Genomic DNA, 25,017 nt, shown 5'->3' on the forward strand with positions numbered 1-25,017 from the left:
AGGAAAAAAAAAAGATACCTTGAAAAAAATAAAGGGCCAGATTAGCGCATTGGCAATGCCTCGAGACATACCTCAATTTCTTTTTAGTATGTGACATCTGAACAGACACACTGTTCCCATGGGCAAGTAACATAATGGTGGAGAAAAGGGTTTTCTAATATGAATCAACATTGTACTTTTAAAGAATGGTTGTTGCCTGTTGACCACTGCTGCCCAAGTGCTTATATTTTATGGCTTTAATTTTATTGTCTATAATGGTTGTATTCTAAGACTTTAATTATTATGCCTTCCCAATGATTTAGAAAGCCTTCATTTTAAGAGCCCTTGCAACCTGTCTCACTTTTGTTGCCGTGTTATAATAGGCCAGTTTTGTTCCGCCATTCTCAGCCTAGCCCCATGAATTTCATTTCGTGCAATCATTCAGAAGATGGCAGTTCTCAGGGGGGTGGACTGCCATGTGTTGATTAATGCAGCTGGGATGCCTGTGTTCAGGCCATACCACTATGAATATTTGTCTTTTTCCAAATGAGATCAAGGACTTTCTCCTTAGTTTTTTAGCCTTAGGGTGCTTATTCCATTGATTTACTCGGTTGGCTTACTTTTTAATAGGGGAAAGACTAATCAGGAACAAAAATCCAAACTTGTCTGCTCTCCAGACTTCTTCTGGATTATCTGGTATAGCTAAGCCCAAACTTTGGAAAAGGAGTAGTTGGTGTGTTGCAGCAAAAACAACCATGATTTATTTGGCACTTAGAAGATAGACAGATTTATGGTGGTATATATTTCCATTGGCCAGAGAGACCATTTTGTCAGTTCATAATCACCTAAGTGCATAGTAGGTACACATATATAACCATAGAGAGAAGTGTTATTTATTGTCTAGGGCCTGAGCACCGAGTCTTCACTTACATGGTGACTAGGATGGCTACAAAGCCGAGTGCTAGTGAGACCCCAGACACTCGCCCTCTTAATTTCCCCAGAGATGTTTGTTACATTTTGCTAAGCATCAGTTTTTGCCAATAGCTTCTGGGTGGGGAGAGAGCCCAATTCATGTGCCATGTACTGGGCAGAGAAAATCCTCTTGGTACCACATAGCTCAGAGAAATACCTGACAGCTAGATTTTTGGGGTGGGTGGGGAGGGTGTCCTCTTTCTCTGAAAGTCAGCCTAAATTTGCATCTATACAACTTAGTTAGAATATACAAATGTTACATCTGCCCTGAGTCTTTTAGATATCTAGCAATGCCCCTTTTTGCTGTCATTGGTTTTAACAAAGTAGACCAAAAGGGCATGCCGTGTAAGAGATGCAGCATGTGTTTCACACTGCTATACAAACGGGTGATTTGGTTGATTTACAGGGCCTGTGATCTCAGTTTCTCTCTGTTTATGGCATTGATTGTGATGCATCCTGGGAAAAGACAGATACCTCTTGGACACTCCTCAAGGGGTGAAGAGCCCAGACTGGTCTTGTGCCTGTACACTCCAGACATCCCAACAGATAAGGACCAGGACAATCACTCCAAAACATGCATGTAAGAAACCTAACACAACAATTCTAGGCATGTTTACTCAGAAGTAAGTCCTACTCCAATAAGACTAATCCTAAACTTGCCTGGACATCAGTGGGGTGTGTAGAAGTGGCATAGCCATTGCTACATCTGCAGCCTTGCCATTCATGCCAGCAGGAACACAAGGCAGGCAAAATCCTGCTTGGTGCTATGCCAGCCTGGAGCTGATATGGCAACTGAGCCTGGATCAGGCTCACTGTCTTCAAATGCTGGCAGTCAGCCTGGCTTGGAAACTAGTGTATTCCAGGTCTGTGCAGCCCTTCTCTGCCCCTGGAATGTTTTGTTTGGGAGTTTTCCATGGGCTACTGTTGGTGGGATTCCTGCTGCCAGTAATTTTGCCAGGCAGAATGGGGAGCTCTGCACTGGAGGAGAGATGCCAGCATCGGTCCATGGACAGAGACTAGTGGAACTGTTTTAGGCCGTGCACAGAGAGAGACACCTGCCCCATCCAACACCTCCCTCCCCAGTATTTCAGATTGTGGGGTTTAGATTGCAGCCTTATTTTCTAAGGCATGTTCAGAATTGTAGATTAAATCTGAAGCTTTTAAGAGGACACTGTACCCAGGGAGTTAGGCTACAAAATGGCACAAAGCAGATTTATTTAAAGTAATAATACACTGTTAAAATATATTTTGAAATATGAAGCACCTGTTAAATGTAATGTGCATATTGGTGCAAGATATTCAGACTGAAAGAGCTTAAGGTATTCAGTTCAGGTCTCTAGCAATGCAGAAGTAATTAAATGCACATATATCACTTTACGAACACATACCGGGAAAATTGTCAATATACAACTTTCAACATCCATTGGTAAAATGCAGCCCCAGCAGTGAACATCACCTTAATGAAAATCTGTGAAATACACAACTGTACAGTGCTCGGCAATAGATAACAAATTGGAAATAAGGGAAATATTATGGAGACACAAAAATGGAACATTGTATTTAATTTATGCTTTATATTTCAAAGGGTATTTTAATAATATGTTGTAACTTTTAATAAGCCTCTTCTGAGCAATTTTGTGCTCTAACTTTTGAGTGTAGCATAGAACTTTTTCTTAGAATTTATTACCCTTGCTTTTTGTATGTGAGGGTCTTGTACAGCCTTTAAGAGGATTGCAGTGTAGGATCATTTGAATCACGGGGGACCTTGAGCTGCACAAATATGAGGCTCCCTACCAACGATTGATTGAGTGAGGGTTTAATAGTCATTTATGCTAAAACATCTGCAGTGGGAATAATTTTACTCAAGTGCACAATATGCTAATATGACAGCATAGGATCAAAGTACAGTAACAATTCCTTCATTGAAACTTCCTTGGTAGCAACTGCAGGGAATGCTCTCTAAAAGGCCTTTATTGGTCCTTGGTATCTTCAGTGCTGAACAAGCAGGGTCCCATGGACACTGGGAAATGTAGTTCTTCTGGTTGCATGAGTTTTTAATATAGATAGCAGGCAACCTGGAACTTCTTTATTGTTGTTGTTGTTGCTGCTGCTGCTGCTGCTGCTGTTGTATAGTTGCTTATCCCCCACTTCAAATGAAACTAACTCACACCATTTACAATGGATTTATGTTACACTGAAGGCGTTAAAGACAGGTATACATTGAATGACTATATTGTAGAAAGGTAAAGGCACTTTATAAAGAAAAGTAATAGAGGTACAGAGATACAGAAATTTGACTGGGGGCATTACAGGTCTCTTATGAATGAAGAACAGACAGGACACAGAACATACCTACATTATAAAAAAATCCAACTTATTAATATGTGTAATGTAGGACCTACTCTAAGGAAAATGTGCATAGCATTTCAGTCTGTTGTATTTAACTTCATGGAATCTAGAGCAGCATTTTAGCCCCATGACAACTCTGTGAGCTAGTTCAGGCTTAGAGAGAGTGGCTTGTTCAGTGAGCAAATAGCTGAATTGGGATTTGAACCTTGTTTCCCACATCCAAATATTGCATTGCCACAACAGATTACATTCCAGCCACCTTTCAATTTCTCTAGAGGCATCTACTAACTTGACTAAGTGATTGAGAGACAAAACTTCATCCCAACACAGTGTTGGTGAGCAACTATAATGGAAGTTAATCATTAATTGTACATGGACTCAGAAAGACAATTTTAACCGGAGCAGAACCAGGGATGACACTGTTGTTCTGAATAAGGATGCCCATTAAATCCTAGATTTACCTTTTCCTCTATCTGTGGAATAAATGCTCTCTGAAGATCTTGCTATAAAAATGACTTGCATACTTACTTTTCTTCTGAAGTTTTTTTTAAAGACACTTTATTTGTGAGAGGCCATATGGTGTATCTTATCTTTTTTGCTCACTAGGTAGAACAATAAATCTATTGTGCCTGATGCATAACAATAGGAATCTGTTAGACCTTGCGGTCCTATCATTTGGTTGATGATTCAGTTTATATTTACATCCCATCCTTCTTCCCAAAGAAGCTTAGGATGGCATGCCTTTGTTGGTAATGTGCAAGAAAATGTAGAAAGTTTTTATTTTCAACTCAGCCAAGAAGATGGGATGCTCTGTAGCCTGTCCCAAACATATCCTGTTCTCTCTATGAAAATGTTGTGTTTCTCTACAGTTTGCCATTCTTTTGGTGTTTCCCATTGCTTTGGAAAAACATCAGCTGCCTTACAAATCCTTCCTATTCAGACACATTTAAAAGAAGAAAAATATGCATGAAAAGTGTTCAAAAAGTAACTGAAGCTCATTGTATAAGCAAGACAGAAGTATCAAAGTATAATAGAATCAAATCATAGAATCACAGAATTGTAGAGTTGTAAGGGACCCTGAGGATCATCTAGTCCAACTCCCTGCAATGTAGGAATATGCAGCTATCCCATAGGGGGATCGAACCTGCAACCTTGGTGTTATCAGCACCACACTCTAACCAACTGAGCATTGCTAGCTTGCTACATTTCCCTCTGACTTGCAACAAGTTAGACAAGATAAATACAATAAATCCATAGGTTACTCTACTGATAATAAGACTGCTGTCAGTGGAACATGGAGTGAAGTAATATTTGGCAATACACTTTATCTCATTCAGCTCCTGCCTCAAATAATCTGCTCCAGAGTCTTGTACAAGTCATATATTGTCAAATGAAGTTATATGGCCATTGATCATTTATATTTATTTATTTTTCTGCCATACCAGATAATCTTCCATTGATTGAAATTGTATTTCCATTTGCTCATCATATACTAGAGATGTGATAATTTAGAATTGGCTGAAATTTACATGAAGCTTTTTTGGTAGAATTTGTTGATAACCATAACAAGCTATAGTATTAGGAGATTGGGAATGGAATTATTAGAGGATTCTGAATTCCAAAATCTTCTTTGAGATAAGAAGGCTATTGATATGGAAATGTTGTGTTAAGGAATGGAAACTGCCAAGCAGCATCCTTAATATTCCAGAGCACAATCCACTAAGAACTAGGATTACATATACTCAACATAATTCCCACTGGAATGGGTGGAAAATATGTGGCAACAGTCCTAATGGAGCGTACTTCTTTCCCTTGCAAGAAAGATTTGTTTTCAGAATTGGGGAATCTGACTTGAGCTGTCAGTAATGAACATAATTCACTATGGAATCTGAAACAATGTCCATGCTAGAGAATTCGAGGCATTCCCCAGTTGTAGATGAAATAAAATATTCACCACAGAAAATATAATGAAAAGGCTGCATAATTTTACATAATCATAGCACTAAAAATAATACAACTTGCTTAATTCATGAAGTTTTGCTATTTCTTCTACATGAACATTGCCATTTAATTGCATTAATTTTTTTTGCAGCGTAATTTTTATTGCCTTGTCTAGGTAAATGTCTCTTGAGCCTGAAGCTGGCCAGTAGCTCACATCTCTCACTTGCAACATCTGTGCAACCAGACAGAAACAATGAGTCCTGCTAAATAATTCCCATGGGGATAGGGGACAACCACAGCAAACTTTGCTTGTATGAAATATTTACCCAGCATGTTTTTTCTATAGAGGAGCAAAGAGGTTCTTGTTAAGTTAATACCCTTTGTGTGTGTGTGGGGGGGGGGGGGATGATTTACTGATTTCAGAAGGCTTCCTGTACAAATGTTTGTTGATTACACTGACAACCTTTCCAGTATATAATGTTGACTGCCCATGTCCCTTTATCACCTTTCGCCAGACCTGGGCCCAGTAATGGAACAAGGCACTGAACAGGATAACCCCAAGGTGGGCCTCTTGTTCAGCGATGGAGGCTCCACTGGAGCCATAATGTATGCCAAAGATTGCTCTTCTTGATATCCCATCATAATAAATTATATGGCGTTATGCAGTGCCATAGGAGGAGGGCTCCTATGTAGCTCAGTGGTAGAGCATCTGCTTGCATGCAGAAGGTCTCAGGTTCAGTCCACAGCATCTCTGGGTAGGACTGGGAGGGAACCCAGCCTGAAATCCTAGAGGGTTGCTGCTAGTCCAAATAAACTATTCTGAGCTGGATGGACCAGTGGTCTGACTCAGTAGGAGGAAGCATCCTACGTGTCTAGGAAAGGGCCTTCTCTGGGATGGTGCTCCATTTATGAGGTGTGTCTGGTGCCCACTTTGGGTTTTGTTACTGCTGAATAGAAATGATGAGGATTGTACTGCTAGTTCAGCGCTGGAAGGATGGAGCCAGCTGCAGTATTAGAGGTTGTTTCAGAGTGCACTTATGGCTGTTATTTAAATTGCTTTTTAATTGCTTTTGTTTGTTTGCATTGTCTTTTGTTGATATTTTGTTTTCTATAATCTGCCCTGGGATCAATACTGATGAAGAATGGACTAAAAAATTTCAAAAGAAATAAAACAATTGCCTAGTATAGTTGTATTGGGTTAATTTACATACCTATAACATTTTTTTAAAAAATGGTTTATTTTCTTTCCGCGTGTGTGGACAACTGCCTAGCTATAGTCAAAGGCTCAGTCCAATATGAAAGTAACAACAGAATGAATGATTGAGCGCTAAGAGCATAGTGACAACATATGAGAAACTCCTCTCCTTATTCTGTCACTCAGAGCTGGCGCCACCCTCTTCAGGGCTTCTTATTTAGCCCTCCTGATAACAGCTTTTGCACTGGAATATGGAGGTAGCCTGAGCTTTGGGGACATAAATGGGCAAAACATTGTTGTCAAGAGGAGACAAACGAGAAACTCCACTGGTGGGCAGTTCAACGCTCCTGATTGTTCTATTGTCATTGAAATATATTGTTTTAAGGAGCTCCAAAGAATGCACAAGTGTGGACTTATTTCTGCAGGAGCAAAAGGGAACAAATCTGCGTTTTCCTGTTGGCATAAATAGTCTGCTGCCATCCACCTGATTTTGCTTTCCACTCGGCTCCCTCAGTGGTTAAAATGCCAGCATAGTACATTTTCCTAATGTGTTTTGTCAAAGTAGCAATTTTCTAATAGTGTCGTATGAAAAGTAGAAAATGACACAAAATGTTTGTGTTTTCTATTGATCTTTAAAATGACCCCGCTCCTTTTCAGCATAAGTGACTGACAATTACTTGGCAGATAACCCATGCAGACACCGACCTTGAAGAATTAGAGGAAATCTGTTCCACGGATGAAGTGTTCTTGAACAATTTCTCTGAAGGATTGCACACAAAAGTGCTTTCCTCCGGCATCATTCATGCATGCCCTCTTGTTCCACTCTCTGACTGTGGTACAAACGTGATGCTGTAGTCAATGTAAGGAAGAAGAAGAAGAAAAATAAACAAACTACCTTACACCTCAGTTCCCACCCACATCATTTTATAGAATGCTACAGTATAATGTACACACAAGTTGGATGCGGGTGGTGCTGTGCTCTAAACCAATGAGCCTCTTGGGCTTGCTGATTGGAAGGTTGGCGGTTCGAATCCCTGCGACGGAATGAGCTCCCATTGCTCTGTTCCAGCTCCTGCCAATCTAGCAGTTTGAAAGCACACCAGTGCAAGTAGATGAATAGGCATTGCTGTGGCGGGAAGGTAAATGACGTTTCCATGCGCTCTGGCTTCTATTACTGTGTTCTGTTGTGCCAGAAGCAGCTTAGTCATGCTGGCCACATGGCCTGGAACGCTGTTTGTGGGCAAATGCCAGCTCCCTTGGCCTGAAAGTGAGATGAGCACTGCAACCCCATAGCTGCTTTTGAGTGGACTTAACCGTCCAGGGGTCCTTTACCTTTACCTTTCCACAAGTGCACCTGTCTTTAATTCTTATTTTGTTCAAGCTTCACGACAACACCAGAATACCAAAATTGCAGACCACGTAGCCATGCATCATGGCCTTGCAAGTGCTTGACAACCCACTTCCCACGTGTTTGCAAAGCTAAGTTAGCATTTAGCCCCTACACAGCACAAAAGTGCTTCACGCAGATGACCTGGTGAGGAGTATTATCCCCATAACATAGGTCAAGGGCTAAGACCAAGAGGCCTGCTTGGGGTTGCCTAGTGAGCTGTGTGGCAGAAGCAAAGCTCAAAGCAGCTATTGTGTTTTTATTTTCCCTAGGTCTCTGTTGCTATGCTACACCAGCTCTCTGAAGCAGCTGGGCAACAAAGGCAGGAGTTTTATTGAGCCCTGGTGGGCTAAATAAAATTCGGAGGCTATCTACCTGGCAGCGTAGTTGACAAGATCTTCACATCGATGCTCATCAGTGAAATGGGCAGGCTACAGGTTCAGTGCTGGGCATCTTTGCATGGTTTGGAGTAGCAGTAATGTCAGCTTCATGCAAGCTAGCAGGTCAGCAATCGGTGTGTTTCCCTCCACAATACCAACAAGCAAGGGAACAATAGACCTTTTTGCAGGTTGGGAAGGTGTACGATGACACAGAGGAGCTGCCAGAGAACCTCAGAAAATATGCCCCATTTAAAATATCTATTATTTCTTTAGCTCCTCTCTTAGCCTTTGCCTGTTTTTGCATCTCCCCAATGGTAAGAGAATTGGTAGTAACAGACCTTGGAGGCCACAAAAAGTGTCAGTATTGCAACCAGCTATTCACAGAGAAGGTGGAGAGGGGGGACAGAACATTTATTAAGTGAAATAAATGGTGGCTTGCTTGAACATTTGTGAATCTGGTCTTGATTTAGGCTGTGTGCACAGGATACCCTTAAAACACGTTCGAAACACATTCTTTCACATAAGGAATTCTGGCCACCTTGGGCTGTCTCTCACGGAGTTACAATTCCCAAGAACCCTTAATAAACTACAGTACCCAGAATTCTTTGAGGGAAAGAATGTGTTCCAGATGTGCTATAAATATTTAGTGTGCATGTAGCCTTACTCAACAAACCATAGTTGATGTAGAGCAGAGGTAGGGAACCTTTCTCAGCTCATGGACCAGGTTCCTTCCTCAGCAACCTTGTAGCTGGTGATGGGTGGAGCCAAAAGCAAAAGTGGTTAGAGCAACCACTTTGTTGCTTTGGCCTTTGTACAGCAGGCTTCTTTCTGCACACACTTGCACAACCCTCTCTATCCTCCATCCAGGTAAGAAAGAAGCCTCATCAGTCAGGCAAAAAAAAAGAAAGAAAACAAAAGAAAAACTTTCAAGGAGGGTGCACAGCAGGGCTGATGAGGGATGTTGTCTGAGGAAGAAGGGGCGTGGCCTGGAAAGAATCCTAAGGGTCAAAGAGAGAAGGGCCCCATTCAAACCTCAGAGCTCAGGTTCCTCATCCCTGGTTTGGTGCTACATCTGAACCACTCCAATGGGCTTACAGAGACATGGAAAACCACACACACACAAGATGACCAAGTTGGACAACTGCACTTCTTTGGGCATTCATAATGATTGAAAATAGTGATTTCTAAAATGCCGCATTGGCCATATCCTGATGTTCCAAACGCTCATCTCCCCTGTGTTAGAACAAAAAGGAATTTGTTAGCATCACTTAGTGAAAAAGCAGCCACAGACTTATTTGCTGCTCACTGTATGACAGCACTGGTGCTAAGTGGTTTCAGAATTATGGTCTCAGTGGCTTAGTACACATAACTTCATTAGGTTACAACAGGTTATTTTCAGAAAGGCAGATACATATGGAATAAATATTATACACATAGACACACACACAGTTAAAACAAACTGACATAGATATTCTTCTTTCATTTGTGTTTGTTTCCGAGACACTAAAATATAAAGCTTTTTGCTGGATGTTATGTTATGCTAATATTCTCATTTATGTCTACAGAATTGCCTGTAGGTGTTAAGATTTTTGATAGCATGTCATATTCTTTTTTGCCACCCAGCTGACTGATTCATGCCGCCTAGTAAAGCTTCATGTAACTTTCAAGTATGAAACTATGCCTTTCAAGTATGAAACTATGCCTGAGTTGGAGGCGGTGGAGGGGGGAGGGAGAACCATCTTAAGACAAGGCAAATTTAAAAAATAAAATATAAAAGCTTTGCAAATGTCAACATGGCTATGTAATGATGTATGAACCAGAAACATTTTAATTTGTATCTCACCATGTTCAGAGTCACCATTATTTCATCAATAAAGTGAACCATCACCTTAACTTGTTACACAGTAGACCCAAAATGTGAAGTTATTATTAATGAAGCCATGAATTCATGAAAAAGGAGAGGTAGTTGTAATACTACTGTGCTTCATTTCAAAGAGACATCTGGTGATACACTGAGACAATCAAGATGCCACATTAATAGTTAACAAATTTCATGGCAAGCCAATCTTTGATAGCCCATTGATGGCTGTACCTGAGGTATAATATTGGAAAGGGGCATCAACACAAAAGGATTGCCTCCGAAAGGCATAGCAAATTGATAACTGCAATTGTTATCTGAAAACCGCATCTGAATGATGACTATATTGTTACAAATCAGCAGAAATACACTGTACACCATATGACACAGAGATGGTTCAAAAGTCATGAAAATAAAGAGCACAGTTTTAACTGTGGAAATGTGGCATACAAATAAAATGATGTATGTATGTATATATGTATGTATGTATGTAACCCATGTTTTATTGTGATGGGAATGAGCCACAGTAAGCATCTAGCCCTTTCACTCCTCCCCTCTTCCACCACAGCCCCAAGGAGGAGATTTAGCTCCTGTTTTTGATTAACCACAGCTTGTCATTTCATCTAAATCAACAAACTGTTGATTGTTTGAAGCAAGTCAACTTCAAACCATGAATTATGCAGCTAGCTTGTTTCAACAAACCATAGTTAAGATTTCTCACAGTTTAGGGTTTGATTGTAAGGCTAAACTGTAGTTAATCTACAATGGAAGTGAAAAGGTTCAGATTTCCTCTTCAGGAACACATCGGATACCTAGCAGCATGCAAACACAAAGCTTGATAAACTGTGGTTTATGACGATGACTGAATTGTCCCAAAGAGAAAATGAACCATACAGTACATGGTCTGATTTATGACCTTTTCAGTATTGCAGGATGTGTGGTACAGTGAACACCGAATCTGTGCCAAAGCAATTATTGGATGGCCTTACTCTACATCAGATCATCGATCACTTCTCAACCCACTTTCAGAAGTTTTGCATAGATATGTGCAGAATCTGGAGGAGAGTTTTGTTTTTAAAATGGTAATACCAACCCCAAGCAGGGATTTCTGGGGTGGAGGGAATCTTTCTGGCTTTTCAGATTTCAGCTGATTCTTGTTGCTCAGATGTACTTGACAGTATTGTAAACTCCTTGCTCAAAATTATAGAGTCCTCAGATGTTTTCAACCATGCATATTTCATACAGTGACAATGCATCTTGGGTTTTATAGCCTTATGTCTGCATAAAGAGTTAGTTGTTCTTGTCCATGCATGGAATGGTATAGTTTAGTTTGAAAGAGAATAAAACTGCTGTGGAAGTAACAAAATGTTCATTGGTCTGGTGCTGGTGCGAAAACAAATGAGAGCAGTTACTGGGTGAATGTGAATGCAGTCAGTCCTTCAAAAGCAGCACAGTTTCAATACTCTTTTCTACTTTGAAAGAAATTCAAATTTCAGCATGGATTTAAATAGGCTTGGCATTTGCAATGTAGTATTTGTTTTGTTTCTGTGCAAATGACCTTATCATAAGAAGGAATTATTCTACTGGGTGCAACATCTTCCTTTCCTTAGTAAACACACAGGGTAGCTTAATAAACAAGTTTGGCTATATGCAATTACTCAAACTAGCCAAGTTATCAAATAAAGCAATATGTTTCTTGCTGTGCGTACAATATGCCAGGCACATTGCAAACAAAACTGATAGACCAAATCTAGTTCTGAAGAGCTCAGAAATGATACTGTTCATTTCTATCTCACCATGCTGGAGGAAAGCAATTGTGTTACGGGTTTCAGTTGTTTCTGCAAAATTATTAAGCCATTTGTAACATAGCCATTACTGCAGCTTCAGAACACTGTGGCTTTTTCCAAGCTAAGTCCTTTTATTGGCTTTCTGTCAACCCTTCTTTCAAAAACATGCTTTCATACTGCTTGACAAATCTCAAAGGGAAAGTGGAGGAAACTAAATTAGAAAGTCAGATATTTTTGAATTGGAAACATGATGGTTTCCCATGTGTTGCTATTCCCCACCTCATATATTTATGTAAAAGCAGTTAGTTGGGTTCACTCTAAATGGCCAGAGTGTGTTCTGTTCTAAAGGCAAGGGCACTGACTATCAGTTGGAGCAACAGGGAATAATTGGCTTCTATTTTCCCTTGACTTTGTTATTTCAGAAGCTTGGGATAAATTAATTGAGGTTTTAGAAATGGGAATGATTCACCAGTTAAGAAGATCATTGAATAAGAACATAAGAGCCTTGTTGAATGAGGCCAAAACCCCATTTAGTCTAGCATCTTGTTCTCACAGTGGTTGCCTATATGGGATGTCCACAAGCAGGACATGAACACAATAGGGCCTCTCCTCACAGTTATTCCCAACAAGTGGTATCAGGGGATAGGATTATTAGTCAGGCCACTCAAGCCCCTCTTTAGCCATCTCCCTTGTGTGGCTTATTGTTAAGAAAGATGCATATTACTGGCTATTTGGTGACATAAGCATTGTGAATACAAAGTAAGCAGGTGGAATTTCATCCCAGTGCAGCCTCCCAAAATCAGAGAGTAGGTCTCTGCTGACTTTTTCAGCAGAAAAAAAAGCATATTCCTGAGTTGTAGCTGTCATTCAGCGACAAAAAAGAGAGACAAATTATACAGCTACAAGAGCGGCTGAATATAATTAAGGCAGCCAGCTTTTTCAGTGCTCTACCATTATAACACTTGAAAAGTCTATTCATCATAAAAAATCAAGACAATTTGTCCTAGGAAAGTAAAAGCTGGGATGAAGCGTCTTCCCACCAAGCTGTATAATCTGGCCAAATTTCAAGACACCCCAGACCAGGATCAAGCAGATAATTCTCAATCACTGGTTGTACTCCTGTCCCCTGATTATTAATATAGGACATGCTGAGCACTTTCAAGGCATAGTGGATCTCAATGTGCAGTCCCTAAGGGCTTTCTTGGGAGGTGCACATTAAATCTTAGTACAGGGAAGCCACATAGCCTTGGCTAAGGCACAGAACCAGCCACTGGTGACGTGGCCACAACGTTAATTAGGTGCAAGCAGTCCCTTTCTTCAATTTACTTTTCTAGCTGCATCCTCCTTGGATCTGGACTTTTCTCATTAGCTTCTTCTGAGGTCTGATTGATGCATGCAGACACCAGGTGGGCAAATGTTTTGAATGCAACTGCATGTTATCAACCACTTGCGGGAAGTGCAGTTAAGGCCATTTTTAAACAAACCACTGCAAAACATCTGTCTTGGGGTTTTTGTAATAGCACGATAGAAATAATCTCAGCTACTCACACAAATCACTTGCCATATGGAGCACCTTCCAGATTCCCCCTCCCTTCAAATGGCTTCATATACAGATCTGAATCATCCATGGGGGATCTAGTTGGCCTGCTTTGCTTTATTGAACAAATGGAGATGGATTTTGCTGAAATGGAATTTATCACTTTGCCATCATACCATTTCTGTTTGTACTCGCATTTATTCTTAACAATTGCACACCTCGTTTCCACCTTGTTCCAGCTGGTTAAAAAGTGACCAGGTGGGAACTCTGCATCATGGAACTCTGTATGATGAGCCACCAGCAGTGGTTCATGAAGAAGGGGACAGATTGACAGTGGCGCCTTCCCAGCAGGGCATTCACTGGAATGGGGCAGGTCAGGCAGTGGTAAGGTTGAGGAAGATTTGGGTTGGCATTGGTGGCAGCCTACAGGTGCACATGCACTTGTGAGGCTGCCAACACCAACCCAGAGCTGGTCTTGCCATCTCACCTCACCCTTTCACTGTCCCAGTAATGGCATGCCTGAGGGCCACATTGTGCATTAGACAGCAGCAGATACTTATTTTCTGCTTCCTGTCTATTCAGCAAGGTTTTGTGACCAAACCACACTCCCAGGATTATGTGACTACATTCTGCACATGACACACTGATTAAGGTTTAAAACAGAAAATGCTTTTAATGGATGCTTTAATGTGTGGAGTGGACCATGGTGGAACTCAATAGGGCACACCCATTGGGGAGCACACCTGGTATAGAACAAATCTGTAACGTCTCCTGCACAAGGAAAGTGGAAACTCAAAAGACTAACACTGTGCAGTGTTACAATGCTTGACATGTTATATTAATCACAGGCTCACTGGCTGATGTTGAGAAGCAAGAGTTCTGTCTGTTTAATCTTCCTTATGTCTCCAAGCTGTTGAGTAGACATGCTTTTAGATCATTTTCACATTCATGAATAAAGACTCCTAAGTAAAAGTAATGTACCATTATGGAATGGAACAAGCCGATGCCAAAAAAATAAATAAATAAAAAATACTGCAAAGTGGTTTCAACAAAATTTCATATTAATCACCAGCAACACAGGACCCGATTTAGAACGTAGCAATTCAATGCTGCTGCTTGCTGCCAGGTCAAAGGTGGTTTTAGAAATAAGAATTCCTTTTCCAGAATTGCTCTGAAGTCACTTGGCCAGGGATATTTGGTGCTGATAAGTGAAATGCAAACTGTATCTTAGTCTTAGGGATGCTTGACAAATTTGATTTCTTGTGAATTCCAATGTGAATTAACCTGATCCACACTTCCTGCACTAATGTGTAGATTTTGAGCTTTTGAGATACAGGTCTTAGCTTGAAAAACATACCAAAGTGTGTTGATAATTCACATGTCTAGAAATGTGTATATTGAGATAAATATGTTTTTAAATACACCTTTGTTTTAAAAAAATGGAATGAAATGAATTTATGAATGACCACATGAAAAACCATCATGAACTGGAAATAGACCAATCTGTCCATTCTTACATAGACTTTCGTAAGCCTCAGAACTAAAACTTTTTCCCAACCTGAAGATGCCACCTAGCTATTAATAGCATTTCTAGTATATTCTTTTTCTACTTCACAATGTGCGTCAGATAACAGTAGTTAAAAGTTATCAACTTTCCAATTAGTGTGCTCATTAATACTATAAGCAGCGCAGTGAGTGAAGAAGCCATACAACTTCATCTGGCTTTGCCTTCCAAGTCACTGCTTTAAAGATAGATTTGTCAGAAATTTACGAAAACACTGTTCTCTTGAGTTGACGTCAAATCATTGTACTTACATTTATTCCCAAGTTCAGCGCAATGTTAATGCAATGTTTTCAAAGTGTCATTCTGTTCTGAAAGGTAGCTATTAAAAGAATAGTCACCATCCTGCTCTGATAATATCTGTTCCCTATTTACATTAAGTGCCAGGTTTGCTTATTTTTTTTGTGGCAACCTCTCCCCCCCTGCTTTTATTGCTTTTTAATTCAGCTAGTGATGCAAAGCCAAATACAGCAAAGAGAATGAGCAAGATTCTATTAGCAGTTGTGCATCCATAAAGTTGATTAAGCCTCAATCACATTTATGCAGGCACACAACCAGTTGTAAATGAGGGCCAAATGCTGCCTGTAGAGGCTTAGCTACTGGCAGTGATGTGCAAAAAAGAGAACAGAAATTGAACATAGTTCTCAGAAGGATTGTGCAAGGCTATCCGCAACTCCCCCTTGTCTTGGTTTCCATTTTTCTGCCCACTCTTTGCCAGTAAACTGGTCTCAATGTCATCTGTTACATGGTAGGAAAATGTGTGTTTTCTGCCATTCATACATGTGGTGGGAGCTACAGCCATTCCTGATTCCATGACACACATAACTCATATAGAAAGTTGGACATCTGCATTTGTCATAAACCCATTGAGTTATTGAAAACACAGGGCATGACTGAACCAAAAAACAAGAGCTTCTGAGTCCTATTCATTTGGATGGGAGAGTTAAGCATGTACTGAAAGCTTGTCCCATTGAGCCTGGATTTTAAAATGTATAACTTTGCAAGGGTCATGCATGTATTGTATGAAGCAGCTGTGAAAGTACATCTAGTTTCTAAAGGCAGATTCACAAACTACTTCTCTCCCCCCCACACCCAGTGTGTACCTAGATAGTTTTGGGCAGGGGAGAGGTGAAAAACAGAGGTAGGCGTGTATTGCAAACATGTGTTGGATCATGTACATTAGGGAGCCAGAATAAATCCTTTCCGAGGCCCAAACTTATTACTATTGTGCCCATTGTATTTCCATTTGAACCTACAATAGTCAATATGAAGGTGAAGCATTAACAGAAGGTTTGTGAAAATGTCTGACCTCAAAGTTTTATGCTTGGGTACTTTTGTCATTGAGTATACCTAGCTGACACAATTGGTTACAGAATTAAACACTACCACCTGTCGGAATTGTTGAACCTTGAATAAGATTTATAATGGCTGGGATGTAATGGCGTATTACAATGATAGCACTGAAATACTGATTGACTTGGAAAAGTTTTCAAACTGGCTGATAATGATCAACTGTAAAAACAGAGTAGCCAATATAGTCAGTGTAAATGACCAGAGGAATTTATAAAATATTTTTTAAAAAATAGCAATACTGAATATTCTGCACTTTTGATTTTTGGGTTAAAACAAGAAATTTAGGTGGGGTTGACATTTCTTCTGAAAAATAATACAATGAAGAGTGAGGGTATTTCATGGAGAATAAGGCCATAAATGGCCATATTACCTCTAGCACCAGATGCAAGAATGCTTCTGAATAACAATTGCTGGGGATCATGGTTGGGAGAATGCCATTTGTGCTTAGGTCTTGCTTAGGTCCCATAGACATCTGGTTGTCCACTGTGAAAACAGGATGTTGGAAAAGATAGATCTTTAGTCTGGCCCAGCAGGGATCTTCCTATGTTTTTATGTTAAGTTAGATTTCCAATACTGTTCAATGTTAATGTTTCCAGTGGCTGCTTTTCCTTTTTCCTTCCTGGATTAGTCACATGGACAATTCCTCCCCATCAAGGCTCACTTCATGAACTGGATAACGTAACAATGCTGTGTATCCAAACAGATTTGGCTTGGAAATATCACCAAATGCATTAAATGAGTAATTGAGCCATTTTTTTTTTCATGGCAAAGACTGCAAAAATCGTCAAAGTGAGAGACATTAACATTGCCAAAATTGTTTCCAAAACCTTGAAAAGTTTCAGCTCAGCCCAAATTTCAAATAATAATACATGTTGTAGTTGTTACAGTTTATTATTGCCTGCCCTTCACCATAAGGTCCCAGGGTGGGTTACTGGAATTAAAACCCAAGATTAATATTAAAATCCAGTATCACACAATATTAAAAAAACAGCTCAGAACAATTAACAATTACAGAAATAAGGAGGTTCCTAAAAGTATACACCTTAAGTGTCAAAAACCAGGGGAAAGAAGCACACCTTCAGCATTCTATGAATTCATATAAATGTTAACAGCATTTGGGGGTGGAGGGCATCACATGACATTGTCCATGGTGCTGAACCGTAGCCTCTCAGGACTATTTTCTGGAAATGACCTTGGGGGTAGGAGCAGAGCCACTAAAACACAGCTCCCCCAACCTACTGCTCCTGCTAGCTAGAGATGATTGGAGTTGTAGTCCAAAAACAGCTGGAGACCCAACTTTGGGAAACACTGCTCTAGAAGAATACCATGGTCAACAGTATCAAAAGCCGCTGAGAGATCAAGGAGAACAATCAGGGTCCCTGCCTCTCTCTCCTGATAAATGTCATCAACGAGGGTGACCAAGGCAGCTTCTGTGCCATGACCAGGCCTGAAGCCAGACTGGAATGGATCCAAGTAATCTAGGCAATGGTCTGTTGTTTCTTTATGGGTCTTAAGTCTAATTACTTTTAAAAATAAGAATTACATTGGCTGTGATAGACTTTGATAGCAGCAGCTTATTAGATGAAATCAATGGGTGTAGTCCATAGGTCAAAAGACACACCAGCCACGGGAGCCTCCCAGCACTGATCAGCTAGCTAGAGTGTGATGGGTAATGCACCTTCTGACCCCTAGAAAAGTTGTGGGTCAAGGCTTGCTTACGGATCAGAGCAGCTGGGAGAACAGCTCTTTGTCCCCCTCAGTTACACAGAAGCTGGACCTAACAGCAACCCAGGATGACATGGGTGGCTGCTGTTAGCATAGAAGGGAATGGATGGAATACAGCAGTGGAAGAAGTGTTGCCTCCATAGGAGGGCACCTTGACATCCTTCTTTGCTGTGATACATTCAAATGAACACGGCGGTTGCTAGTCATCAAGATAAAAATCTCCTCCTATTTGGCTGAAGGAAAATGACAGATCAATATGAAAACAATGCCCTTTGCAGTAGACACAGCAGATGCTCTCAATTACAGGCAGCAATTACCATACAGAGGGAATGGGAAAGCTCCAGTACCACTTAACAAACACCAAATAAGCTGTAAAAACTTCATGACCCTAATAGTGCTCTCTTATAAGCCTGGAAATGATTTCCTCAGCCTAGCATAATGTACTTATAAATATGTATGTAATCTCAAAAGGAGCCTTAATAATGATAGTCATTTAAAATAAAATAATAAAATAAACCCCTGACAGTGATAAATCAGCCTATTACAGTCTAGAGGCAGTTGTTGCTTTGTGCAACAGAGGCGACAGATACCCATGACCAAGGCTTACACAGCGGAGAGATGACAGCCATTCTTGGAGGGTGGGATAACAGTTTGCAGAAATCAGCAACTGTCTGCCTGTGGCAGCTGAAATTAAATAGGCCATTTGCAACCTGCTTTGGTTTAATTTTTACCAATTCCCATAATTCTGGGTCCATAGGAATTGTAGCAATATTATCACAATAAGTAATTTCTGTAGGGGCTGGTGTACTGATGGGGCACAGAAAACTCAGAGCCCAGAGAATGAGCCAAGGCAATTCTGGAAGGCGACAATCACAGGGGGCTCAGTCATTTAAAAACTGGTCCTAGGTTGGCCAATAATTTTTGAAAACTGAATATCCCTGTTTCTGTTTTTATATCCCTTTGAGCTGTATATACAAGCTTTTGCAACTCTCACTAAAGAAGAAAGTGCTTCCTCCTCCATGGCTGATGTTCTCTCTCTCTCTCTCTCTCTCTCTCTCTCTCTCTCTCTCTGTCTCTCTGTCTCTCTGTCTCTGTCTCTCTCTGTGTGTGTGTGCGTACACACACACAGAGAGACACACATACAGTGTGTGTGTGTTCAGTTTGGCTATGCCTTTAGGAATTTTGATTTTTTTTTAAGCTACATATCAGGAGGTAAATATCAAAGGAAATAATTTACAAGCTACCAAGTGTTGCTTTGTACAACATGCTGAACACCCTATTTTTAATAGTGAGGGTTCATTTCATGCAAAGGCATTATTGTACCCACCCACACCCAACAAAACGCTGTCCTGTGATTTGTCTTGCTTACTTTTAAGGGTGTTGTAGCTAAAAGCTGGAAACGAGACCTTTAGTGAGATGTTTGCTTGTGTGGAACTGAGCATCAGAGAAACCATGACACCCAGCATATTACATACGTGCTGAGGCAGACCTAACACAGCACCTGTTTCCACAAATATTTGCAGCATCCAGTGACTGTAGGTAAAGGTTTGTATAGGCCCACCTCCGTATAATTTAGCCCATGCAAGGGGACTATGTGAAGCTCCCATCCTACACAGAGTGTAGCATTTGGCACCCCTTTGCAGTGGCATGCTAATATTAGATCATGTGCATGTTAGTAGGTATAGGTAGCTGGCTTGCCATGGGCTGATGCAGCTGGAGACTTGGGGAGGGTCGTCCTCCCCAGCCATAATACATATTATAAATAAATAGGAAATATATTGTGAATTTTAGAATACGGAAATATGTAGTGGTCAGAGAAGGTGTGGGAAGACTCAGGTTCAAATCCTAACTCTGCCACAAATCTCACTGGGTGATCTTGGGCCAAGTCAAATTCTCTCAGCCCAACCTACTGTAGAGGTTAGTTGTTAGGACAAAACAAAATGGGAAGAGACACATATGCCACTCTGAGCTCCTAGGGCAAAAGCAGGGTTATAAGTACAGGGTGAGCCCTTTAAAAGTGGCCCCGTGGATACAGAGTACACATGTTCCACGGGGCCTCTTTTAAAAGACTCACCCTTGTACATTAACAGCACTATGGTAACATATGGAATGTGTTTGTATAGTAATCTGTGATCCTAACAAACGGACATACTTTTGTAAAGCCTCTTTGCCATTTTCTCTTCAGAAATAATTGTGTGATTTATGAAATGGGGTCCTCAGAGTGGGTTGGGAAACTTGTTCCTTGCTATTGCTGTCCCATAAATGACTGAAAAAGAAATGTACAATTAAAGAGAAACAAACAAGAGCATAAGAATGAAAAGTCTGCTGCAACTGAAAAAAAATGTGTGTTATTAAGAAGAAAAGTATAGATATGATTAGACCAGCTTCATAGAGAGAAGAAAACTAGAGGAAAAACGAAGCACAAACCTGAACTAAGTTTCTTTCTTTCTCTCTGCTTAAGTGCACCAGTTCTGTGACCTTCAACAGATCCATCTCTTGGTAACCTTATGGGAAAGTGCCCTGTTTAAATTCATTTTGCAGATCTCATTACCTTGCCTATTATTATTAATTTGTATAATAATGAGAGTTCTTAGAGGCCACTGTCAGAGTCTCTGTAGGTTAGCAGCTGTGAGTAGACAGAAGCTGGTCACTTTCCCCCAAGAACAAAAATGTTTATTAATTTAAGGAAGAACAACGAAGGTAAACAGATGGAAAAGAGAGGAAGAAAAAAATTCTCTTCCCTCCAGTTTGGTAGAATCCTAATAGCCACATTTTTCATTTTGTGTTTCTCTCTCAAAGCAACTTCCCTGTCTTTCCTAGTCCCTCAAAAATCTGGTGACATTTTTTTTTAGTTAGCTTTTCAGAAATCCAAAATAGTCAAGGTTTGATATTGTGACATCTGTGGGCAGACCCTCTGGAGCACCGTCCCCCTGTCCCTTTGATGACAACTAGCAGTGGAAGTCTGAGAAGTGAAATAAAAGGAATGACTATAAATTTCAGAATATTCTCTCAGGCTACCAGAGAGGGCAATAGAGTGCACACTATGCTGTTGTTAAAAGAAAAAGTACCAAATGAAAGTTGTTCTTGTTACAAAGACAGGATAGTATCTGTCTGTTTGTGAGAAAACAGGGATCTAACAAGAGGCCAGAGAAAAGCAGAGCTACAAGATGAAAACGCCACAGCAAATATCAAAGATGGCCTCCAGCACCTGGCAACCATCTCCTATGGACTTTGATAATGGAGATATGGCTGAAAATTGGGCCCAGTGGAAGTAGCTCATGGAACTAATCTGTTGCAGGCCCAGAAGCGGACATATAATCTGCAGAGCAAAAGGCAGTTCCAGTTCAGCATTGGACAGAAGCACAGACATACCTGCAGGGCCTGGATAGCAAGTGGCAAACTATTTGTACAGGAGAGAAAGAAACACAGTACTGTCTGTATTGTTTGAAACATAGGCTGCATTTACACAGAAGTAGATTCCGTTTCCATGACATTTCCCTAACTGCTAATTTCTGCACTTTATTTGAGCTTTCGCGTGACATAGAAGCCACTACTGGGAACCTTTAGGGGAAATGTTGAATGTTTGGTGGTAATTTCTGTGTTAATTGCTTCAAAAAATAAAAAAATAAAAATCCGTTTGCAACCACTTTAACCCAGAAAATTGTGGGAGTAAAGTGATGAAATTTGAGGCAGGTTAATGGCATGCAGTTATTTCCTGCTGAATTCATAAGAGAAACAAGGGGTGGGGTGGGGCAGAGAATAAGATAGTAGTGACGCTGTCCAATGATGTTCACTTCCCCACTTTTTGGGGGGTTCTTTCAAGATATAACAATCCTCTAATCCAGAATAAGGACTTTAGGCAATACACACAAAATATCAACCGAATAACAAGATCACATAAATTCTGCACTGCATTAAAGAATTTAAAAACTGGCTAATATTTCCTGAATTTTTAGTTTGCTCCTATGTTAGATGTACATGAGGAATGTTCTGATTATTTTACCACAAAAAGCACCAACCAAACCTTTTAAAAGACATTTAAAGAGGGTGCAATCCTACACCATCTTACTGCAAGGAACCCATCAGCCTCATGCGAATTACTTCTGAGTAGACATGTATAAGAAAGTCTGAAGTTTTCAATTTATCTCCTCTTCACTGATAATAGAACTACAGCATTCTTGCAGCCTACCTCATAAATGTGCCTCATCTCTGACTTGAAAGTGATTTCCATGGTATGAGAAGCTTAGTTCATATTCTGCATCCATGCAGCTGTTCACTTGCATGCTGAGGTGGTTGTGAAGGATGCCAGTTATGGAAAGGGCTTTCCCCTCTCTCTCCTTTAATTTAAAAAGAGCCTAACCACAGAATCTGCCATATATTTTTCAGAGTCGTTTCTGCTGTTAATCCCTGTCCTGCTGACCTGCACCAGTAGGCAACTTGCTTGCTGTATTTTGGAAAACCACAGGGAATTTAGTTAGTGCCCCCTGGGAACTTACAAGGATTAAAAGATCTGTTCCTTTATTTTACACTTCTTTCTTCTGTTGCATCATGAAATGGCTGTGTTAAACTGCTTCTGCTATTTGGATTAGGCTGCCATTCAAGTCTGTCCTGATGAATATTTGTTGTTCTAAGTGAATAAATATCAGTTTTTGTCTTTTAAAAGTGATAATTTAGAAGATAATTAAACGAGTTTCTTTCTTTATAGCTGGGAATTTTGTCAAATGAGAAGACTAGTGTGCAAATCAGCTGGAGCTGAGTGGGAAATATAATTTCTTGGCGATTTTCCTGGTAATTAAAATTTCAATGCAAGCTATGGACATGATGCTTTTGAAATATTAAAAACCCTTTTTTGTTTTTTATTTTGACAGATTCATGATGTTAATGTTGATGAATGTTCCACATCAAACAAACACAGAACACCTCCGTGACTATTTCCCCAGACTTTGAAAGAAAATCTTACATGTTCAAAGGAAAAATATGCTTTGTGTATCACAATGTGTTATTAAACATCTGCAGAGTTACATGTTACTTGAAAGCAGCGCAATTATATATATATATATATATATATATATATATATATATATGGGTGCCGGAAATCACCATGCACACCTCTCATTCTCTTAGAATGGAACTGTTGCCCACCTGAGAGGTGCTGGAACTGAGTTCCCCTGAAAAAAACACCTTGCTTAAAAGGGAAAACAAGTATCTGTTCTGAAAATGGGTTTGTCACTCTGTAACTTGTAAATGTCTTCCCACTGCAGTATCACAAACTCAAGCCCAAGGCACTCCATCCCTTAAAAACAATCCCTTGTCTGCTGTGGACTCTTTCCCTCCAGTAAGGCCGAGAAAGTAATTGTTGTCCATGATCCCCAAAGTGAGCCAACACATAGACACACCTAGTTGTGTTTTTATGTTACCTGACTTTCTTTATACCTGCTTTCCTCCCATCTGCCAAGGAGGAAGGGAGAAAAGTCATCAAATTCACACCTTTTCCAGCTATTTCCCTTGGCTAGCTAGTCCCAAAGGAGGAGTGGAGGAGACTCTTGAGAGTCCCATGGACTGCAAGAAGATCAAACCTATCCATTCTGAAGGAAATCAGCCCTGAGTGCTCACTGGAAGGACAGATCCTGAAGCTGAGGCTCCAATACTTTGGCCACCTCATGAGAAGAGAAAACTCCCTGGAAAAGACCCTGACGCTGGGAAAGGTTGAGGGCACAAGGAGAAGGGGATGACAGAGGAAGAGATGGTTGGACAGTGTTCTTGAAGCTACCAGCATGAGTTTGACCAAACTGCGGGAGGCAGTGGAAGACAGGAGTGCCTGGCATGCTCTGGTCCATGGGGTCACGAAGAGTTGGACACGACTAAACGACTAAACAACAACAAGCTAGTCCCAAAGTACTATTCCCAATCCAGTTGAGATTCCTACATTGCAGAGGGTTGAACTAGCTGACCCTTGGAGTCCCTTCCAACTCTACAATTCTATGATTCTATTATCTCCAAGATGGACTAAAAGGGCCATCGCCCACCTACACCCTGTAGATTTGACATACTTCAAAACCAGGGGTATTTCAAAATGGTGTCAGCAACCCCTTTAAGAAGTTGCTAAGTGTGTGCTCCCATCTGCCACACACTGTAAGAACATTCACTTCTATTAAGTCCATGAGTGGAGCGTCTCCTGCCCTTCTTAGCTGCCAAGTTTCCTTCTCTCAGCTAAAGGGTCCTAACCATGGAACTCTACGATGGTTCCCCATTTATTATTTCATTGCAAAATTGTGTTAGGGGAGACCCTGATCCAACGCCTCCTCTTCTCAAAAGCCTTTGAGGTGATATAGTTGCATCAGATGGGGTTGGTTCAGTCTGTAGCACTGAGGCAAGAAAACAAAGTATGCTCAGTATATCAGGGAATCCATGGTACAAAACCCACACTCCTGCAATTTTTCACTAGGAAGTTTCCATTGATTTCATAGTTACAACAAAGGAGCAATTGTATTGGCGTTCTCATGATATCATAATACTTTTTGAACAACTGTGGCATGCAATTTCACAGCCCTGTCTCTCTCTTTCTCAATTTGTTAAACTTTTTTTTAAAAAACCACCCTACCAAAATACTAACTATATAACTAAGCACATAGCGAAACACATAGTAAAGCCTTTAACTACTCTTCATGCATAACCTTGCAATTTGTAGTCTATTACATTTTCATTCTCTTCTAGTAGTTCCTAGCCCTCAACCACACCAATGATGTATTCAAAATCTTGGGTCTCAGCAAATTCTGTTAATGTTTTCCTTATTCCATTGTCAGAGAGATACAGGGGTGGAAATGTTGAATAGAGTGGCCTCTTATCATGGAGTTACGATCCTCTCTTGGTTCAGACATTTGCTTGTCAGTCTGTTTTTCCTTCTCACCTTTATCTAATTGCATGCTTATCTTCCAGTACCTGTATTAATCCACATCTTCTCCAGCGTAACTATTAATTTCCCATGTGGTGGTG

At 40.4% G+C, this 25,017-nt stretch overlaps 1 long non-coding RNA gene across 1 annotated transcript in view; it reads left to right on the forward strand.

Moving 5' to 3' along the window:
- The window catches only part of LOC308473905, a 30,970-nt gene extending 7,918 nt beyond the window's left edge, over positions 1-23,052 (forward strand). Inside the window, exon 2 of the long non-coding RNA XR_013984385.1 lies at positions 22,893-23,052. This is a non-coding gene — a long non-coding RNA (uncharacterized lncRNA). The remainder of the gene's footprint in view (positions 1-22,892) is intronic.
- Positions 23,053-25,017: the final 1,965 nt, after the last annotated feature.

This window comes from Podarcis pityusensis (assembly GCF_964106645.2).
Source record: "Podarcis pityusensis genome assembly, chromosome: 3".
NCBI classification, from domain to species: Eukaryota; Metazoa; Chordata; class Lepidosauria; order Squamata; family Lacertidae; genus Podarcis; species Podarcis pityusensis.